This window comes from Cydia splendana, chromosome 9 (assembly GCF_910591565.1).
Source record: "Cydia splendana chromosome 9, ilCydSple1.2, whole genome shotgun sequence".
Taxonomy (NCBI): Eukaryota; Metazoa; Arthropoda; class Insecta; order Lepidoptera; family Tortricidae; genus Cydia; species Cydia splendana.
The window spans coordinates 8453008-8460916 of NC_085968.1; the positions used below are offsets into that span (position 1 = coordinate 8453008).

Below are 7909 nucleotides of genomic sequence, written 5' to 3' on the forward strand. Positions count from 1 at the left end.
ACTAAAATAGCAAGAAAAGATACGAAAATGTTACTAAACTTGACTTTGCGAGTGAACGTGAGAACGATTTGGAAAGAACGGCTAGCAGAGTGTATTAATTACCGAACCAAAAAAATACTTTAGTTGAAGCGTCAATTAACATCGTTTGATTATCGATAAATGTCGATCGATAAATTTTGTATGGTCGACCAGTCGATTTGACATCGATCGATAACCACTGGATACCTAGCGACGTATCGATTGACTTAGTTTTTTTGGTCCAGGTAGATATTAGAGACGATTAAAAATAACCAATGTAATGGCATTTCGTAATTTACATTCAATTTGAAATTGTTGTTTTTATTATATATGAAAAAAAAATTGCGTACTATTTGTTATTAGGAAAGAGGTATATAATCTACCACAAAACTTGTATTTTATGCATTTAACATTATTGTTATTTTGATAATAGGGGACCACCTGTTTCGATTGCTTAGTAGTATTCAATGGAGAATTTTGCAAAATCCGTTCTGTTTGTATTTTCCTATATATTTATTTACAAGCGTAGTTACATTAACATCGTTAGGTTAACAAATTTTGAAATTCAATTTTAATTATCATCAAGTTACATATATTCACTAAATTCTACATTAAACAGTTAGAAAGCGACTAGCGCAATTTGTGAAAAAATAATTATGTATTATTTGTTTATTTATTAATGTATAACTTCATAGTCAAATTGATGTCATTTTTTATCCCCTATTTAAACAAGGGACCGCCTAAGCTTCATTGCTTAGTTGCATATAAGGTATATTCTTGCATCATCAAAGTTTAATTATGTAACACTTCGCAATCCAGTTGTATCAATGTCGCCTATTTTACAATTTATCCAAAAAAATACATTAAGGGAATGCCTAGGCTTAACTGCTTAGTTGCATTTATGTGGAGCCATTTAATTACTGGCGGGACAGAGGGTGGGCTGTTCCTAAAAATATTTAAATTGGTAACAAATAGCCTTTTGTTTTTAAATAAGGTTTAACTAATTAATTTGTCACATAAAATACGATTGTATAATTTGTACTTACTTAGAAAAAAACACACTGTTTGTAATACATCTGAATATTGTATTTAAATTATAATAATATCTCGCCGAGTTTTTTAATGGAATTGACCAATTTATAAAAAACAAAATATACAAGAATGGACTGCCTAAGCTTCACTGCTTAGTTGCATTTATGTAGAGCCATTTATGACTGGCGGGAGAGAGGGCGGGCCGTTCCTATAAATATTTAAAGTAGTAATCTTTTTTTTACATACGGTTTGACTAATGATTTTTACATAATATTTTACATATACCATTGTATAATCGTACTTAGAAAAGAACACACTGTTTGTAATACATCTGAATTTTTTTTTGTAAAATTAACCACCTTGCTGAGTTTTTCAATGGAATTGACCAATTTATAAAAAAACAACATATATAATAAAAGGGACTGCCTAGGCTTCAATGCTTAGTTGCATTTATGTGGAGCCATTTATGACTGGCGGGAAAGAGGGCGGGCCGTTCCTAAAAATATTTAAATTAGTAATATATGTATAGCCCTTTGTTTTTACATAAGGTTTGACTAATGATTTTGACATAAAAATACGATTGTATAATTGTATTCAGAAAAGAACACACTGTTTGTAATACGTCTGAATAATTTAATTTTTTAGAATAAATAATACCTCGCCGAGTTTTTCAATGGAATTGACCAATTTACAAAAAAAAACAAAATATATAAAAGGGACTGCCTAAGCTTCACTGCTTAGTTGCATTTATGTGGAGCCATTTGTTATTGGCGGGAAAGGGGGCGGGCCGTTCCTAAAAAAAATATTAATTAGTAATGAATAAGTAGCTGTTTGTTTTAAATAAGGTTTAATATTTTTTTTATATATAAATACGATTGTATAATTGTGCTTAGAAAAAAAAAACACTGTAATACATCTGAATATTGTAACTGTTTTGAAAAAATAATACCTCGCTGAGTTTCTTACGCCGGTTCTTCTCAGGACAGAGGTGTTACTTTGCGAACCGGTAGTATTTTTTTGCCAATAAAAAATTACAATAATATGGTAATTGTATATTTATTTATGGGACTCCCTCTCGTCGCATAACAACTTTTGTCATATTTTTAATTGTCATAACACTTTATGTATAAAATTGTAAGTCATAAAAATCTTTAGTCAGAATTATTCCTGAGCATAACTGGGTTTTTGTCATAAATTAGTTATGTCATAATTTTTGTAGTCATTAATTTAATTCGCATAAAATTTTAAGTCATCTGCTTGATATCCATAATTGTTTTTCGTTCGAACTATTGCAGTGCATAGTATTAATATAGACATAAAAAATTAAGTCATATATTTAGTGGTCATAAAAGAAACTAATCATAATAGGTAGGTTAGGTTCGTTAGGTTGCTTTAGATGCCCGAAGGGCAAACTACGCAGAAATAGGAGCCCCGCGTGAGCGGGGCTCCGTCGAATTAAGTGTTTGGGCGGAGATTAGGGAAAAGGTTTTTTTCGAGGAGTTGTTCAGAGGCTAAAATTAGTTTCTTGAATTATTTACTTATGTAAACCATTATGGTTGAAAATTATTATGCTACAAAACGTTATACGTAAAAACCTTATAAATATCGATAAATATGCTTTTAGCTGGTATAACATTTGATCCATTATAATCAAAACCTATATGCACAAAAAAATTATGATAACTGCTGAGTATGTCATCAAATATTATGGCTAAAAATGTATGACACAATATAATATGACTTTTCATTTGTATGCTCAATGATGATTATGACACAATAAGTTGTTATGCGCATCAAAGATATGACCTAAACTTGTATGCAACCCAATATGGACCCTTTATTTATTCCTTATCTCCCTATAAAAATATGTGCCTAAAGGCAGTATTCACATTGGATTCAAATGCGCACGCCGCCTGGCGTGCGAGCGGGATATCGCTATTAACCTACATAGCGCTGTCACGCTCATATACACTGGAGCGAAGTGCGAATTCGCATCATAACTGTAACCCCCTTATAAAACTTTACGGGTTTGATTTAGTTAAATTATGTTTTATCTCTTCCTTACAAATACATAAGTCAAAATGACAGATAAAGACAAAATATTATTAGCTAATTGAGGTTTGTAGCGCGTTTATGAATAAGGGGGTAAGTTTATGAACAACGTAAAATCAAAGAATATAATACTCGTAAAATATTTTCGATTACCTAGATTTTCAAAAATAAAAATTTTTGAAAATCTAGGTAATTAATTTAGTACTTCAACAGTAAATTCTAATCGAAAATATGTGCGTTCACATTGCTAGAAAGGGCATTGCACACACGCCGCTTGCGAGATGTTCGCGCGCAGGCTCCGTAGCCAACATGCCAATCGCTAACGCTCCGTAGCGAACGAAACGCAACTGTCACTGTCACACTAATATGAAAGAGTGATAGAGAGACACAAGGCGATTCGATGGCAAATCGCAAGCGATTGTCACCTTGGCTAGGCCGGCAGGTTAGGCGCTTAGCACACTGGCCCCGTAGACTTTATGCCCATCGTTAACGCTACGTATAGCGAACGAAACGCAACTGCCCCTGTAATACAGTAAAATTATACATTTTGCTTTTGCGTCAAATCCGGTAGTTCTGATTTTTTGCAGACTTGTTTATGATGTTGGCCCAATTAATAATCCAAGTTTGTGACCTCGAGCGCCGAACGCAACTTTGTCAAAAATCGAATAAACTGGCCGCCTGGCTCCAATTCGCACGTCACTCCGACGTTAGAGCGAGACAACGCTATACGCGTATTATAGCGACATCCCACTCGCACATCGGAGCGACGCAGTGTGCTAAGCGCCTTAAATTCATACTACACGCCTATTAAGTATGTCCTGCAAAGGTCTTCAACGCCTAATCAAATACTTCAAAGCAGCCTAATCAAATACCAAATACGCTTAATCAAATGCTTAAAATACTCGAGAGGGATGCGCGCGGGCATCTGGTTATAAAAATATGTACTTGTAATTTCTGTGTTAATTTCATTTAGCATCAAGTGCAAAAAGAAAACAGTAAGTACGGGCAAATACGGAACCCTAATACACTGAGCGTGGCCTGACGCGCTCTTTGACGGTTTTTTGTATCTAATTCTTTTAAGTAAGTAGATCGCAAGTATCGTAACAATACAAAAAAATGTAATTTTAGTTACATGTTAACGGATTACCGGTGCCCAGCTTAGAAGTAAGTGAATGTCACATGACGCTCGTAGACAATTAATAGGGGATATTACTGCAATGTTCTGCCGCCAGAGTGCAGCACTACCGACTCAGTAAATTCATAGACTAACTTATACATACTGTGCCTTAAACTGTTTTTTGACAAGTTTTCACAGACAATAAAATATGACAATGATGCATCAAGGCGGTTTGTTAACAAGGGCCTACCGGTAAACGCGAAAATCGAAATTTAGTTATCTGCCTCTTTATCGCTCGGATATGCAAGAGTGATAGAGAGATTAGATAACGAAATTTCGATTTTCTTGTTTCGCGGTAGGCCATGTGATTGACGTGACGTGTGATGTGTCAATGTGGTTTGTTTACTATATGTGCCACAAAGGTGCCACCTACGCAGAGCTTTGCCTAATATTCCCTATTATTTAAAATTTAAATGACCATAAGGTTTTTCCGACATTTTATAACACTTCTCCACAAGATCGTAAATGTATCCTGTTCCACATTAAATCTTCAGCGCAAAGCTGTGAAGAAAATCCCTAGAAATTTCCTTACATTAGCAGTTAGCATAAAACAGAGTATTCTACTGTCATCCTACATCAGAAGCCTCCGTGCCGTTACCATGGTTATCGCATCCCCCGACCTACACCACTATGGAAAATCTAATAAAATAACTATGAAACCAAATGTAACTTTGCAACCATTTCAATCCTTACTTCTTTTGTAATAGGTTCCATTTTTGTCTAGACGGACTGAATAAGTTTAAGTATGCATTTTGAGACTAAACGTATGCTCGTATAAACAGTTTTCCTCCCCTGCTTATTTAGTAATACAATACTTCTCTTATTCAAAGAGGGAACGTATTGTTTCCTCAGAACTATTGCGTCTTGGAAGGATGTTGCATTGAAAATAAATTGACGGTAAGATTTTCCTTCGAAGCACTTTATGTTAAAGTTTAAATAAAACAAAAAATGGCAAACACGAGGCCATTTTTATCGGAAATTGTACCTACAACTACATGATATAATGCACTAACAAAACAAAAAAGAATTGTTAAGTTATGTAAATATTTCTTGAGTGTAATTTCAAAAAATTGAATATTGGTAAGTATGGCAAGCAGTTGCAACGGTCGGAAAAGTATTAAAACACAGATGTACAGTCGCCATCAGATATATCGGAGCGGCCAAGGTGCTCACAAATATCTGAACATACCTCTATTTTCAAGTTAGAGTGCGTGTTCAGCCACCTCATATTTGTAGTCAAGTAAAAGAGGCGTGGAGTAGGTACAATTATTAAGGAAGTGAGTTTATTATGTTCAAACTTATAAAATTTAGAAAAAATGTTATGTTTATACAGTCAATGAACCCGAAGCGCGAACGATAAACTATTGCCTATTAGGTAGGTATACATAAAAAAACCTGCCAAAGAAACGGAAAGTATCAATAGTTTATTGCGTTTTTAACCCCAATTGATTGCAAATATTTTGTTAGGGGTGTTTTCTTTAATTACGTATGTTGATGTTAGTGCCATGCTATGTTTCACAATATTACAGATATGCCATGACATGGACATAAACACTTGATGGATGTGTGGCGTGATGTATTGACATGCAGTAAATTAGTGGCGCAGTGATTTGCCGGTTCTCAGAATCTAGTGTTGCAGTGCTATTCTAATTGTTTGAAAAGCATAATAAAATAGGTTAAAATATAACATTTCTCATACTAAAAAAGGGGGTTTTGAAAATTAAAGATAACGAAGCCGTAGAATACGGTTGTGAACAATGTACAAAATGTGGAAGAGTTTACAAATAATTTACGAATAGGTACGTAGCTAAGACAATAAGTATAACCATTCATTTCATATAATGAAAACTGGTAGAATAACAATAATATGAGACTAGCAGACTTAAATAACCCTTTACCAATGGAACAGTTGTCAGTACGGAACTTTACGATACAAGCTTACTTGTTCCGAGATTGCATGGAATCACACAAAGGAATAATATTCCCATATTGCGCCTGACGACACAATATCATGCAAATGGAAACGCTATGATCCTTTTGAAGAATTGTGTAAGGCCTGCGCGAGAGAAACAGAAACAATATGAACGAGTCTTGGGTTTCGGTTTGATTGAAAAATGTAGATTTGTTTTTGGAGATTACTTAACTTGTAGCAAATATACAGGAATGTTTTATTCTTCGTTGTGACAGTGTTTCATTGTACCGTCACAATAATATCTAACATTGCCTGGCTTGAAAAAAACAGTGTTGTCTTATTCAGAATATCTATAATTCTTTATAGAAAGACAGCAATTATGGCCGATACCGTAAACCGAGTAGAATAAAGGGGCCCACTGATTAACAGTCCGCCGGACGGTATCGGCCTGTCAGTTGTTCGGAACTGTCAAAATTTTGTTCTAACTGACAGGCCGATACCGTCCGGCGGACTGTTAATCAGTGGGCCCCTTTACGTAACATGTAAATTAAAATGAGCAAGTGTATGTCGGGCCACGTGATATAAAAAAAACAGTAAAGGGGCGTATACTCCCGGCACTTACGTATTTTTAATAAGAAGAGGGGTTTTTAGGAAAAAATATTAAGAGTCCAACCGGTCCTGTTCAAAATAATTTTCGTGGAAAGTTAGCAAGACATTTGAATAAGTTTACTGCTAAGTAAAAAATCAGGTCCTCCTAAGAAAAGGTGAATGTGTGTAACACGATATGAAAACTGAGATGAAGATGAGTGATGATTTAATGAATTAAATGGATCCCAATTACGCTAGCTGCAATAACTTACACTGTAATAAAATAATATGCTTACTCACAAGCTAAATCGGTAAGCAATCTACATTCGTTTCCGGCGTGTATATGACAACCACAGTAGCAAATTTCCATACGCGGCGGCCGCCGTGCAAGTGACGTAGTAGTTAATTACGGCACCTAGGACACGTGTAGCTCGTTAAATTCAGACCCTTCGCTTTGACCGTGAAATCCTGACGTAAAGCACGAGAGATAAACGACAGTAATGTAGCATTAGTGATAGCACCAACTAGTAAAATTATACAGTTACGGAACGGCTGCAATCCCTTGGGGAGTAATTATTTAAAAACTCTACTAATTGTAGTATCTCAACCCTATGCAAGAGAAATTTCTCTCTACGATTCAGTATTCTCTTTGACTGGTGGAGAATGCCATGAGGCATTAAGTCCGCCATTTGTGCCTTTTTTGACGTGGAATAAAGTTTGAAATAAATAAAATACTTTTTTGAAAAAAAAAATACACATTGCTCTCTATCTATCTCAAAGTTTCAATCTAAAAGGAAAAAGTAAAAAAAAAAAACAACAGTGTACCTACCAATGATTCGTTCAGTCAATTTCATTTACACTACATATAGGTATTATGAATCGATCTGTAAACCAAATATGATTCAGATCCTATTTTTTTATCAGCGTCTTTCCGCTTATAACTTAAAACGCAATAATGGCATCCAATCGATGGCAACGCCCGTCTTAATTGGCCAAAACTTTCCGGTACATGCATAATGTACCGAAGGGTGGCAACTGCTCCTGGCAGTTGCAGTGTTTAATGATTGTGGCTGACCTGCACGGCCGAGTTGATTGATTAGTGGCTTGGTGGTTTTGATTTTGTACTGTGC

The 7909-nt window shown here is 35.1% G+C and overlaps 1 long non-coding RNA gene across 2 annotated transcripts; it reads right to left on the bottom strand.

The window, feature by feature from the left end:
* LOC134793570 (uncharacterized) lies at window positions 1–2081 on the bottom strand. Of its 2 annotated transcripts, XR_010144561.1 has the most exons (3): window positions 2000–2081; window positions 1474–1707; window positions 1–1184 (listed from the first exon to the last, which is right to left on the bottom strand). It is a non-coding gene; the product is annotated as an uncharacterized LOC134793570 (long non-coding RNA). The 2 variants fall into 2 exon arrangements; XR_010144560.1 differs by having other exon boundaries at window positions 1–1707.
* Window positions 2082–7909: the final 5828 nt, after the last annotated feature.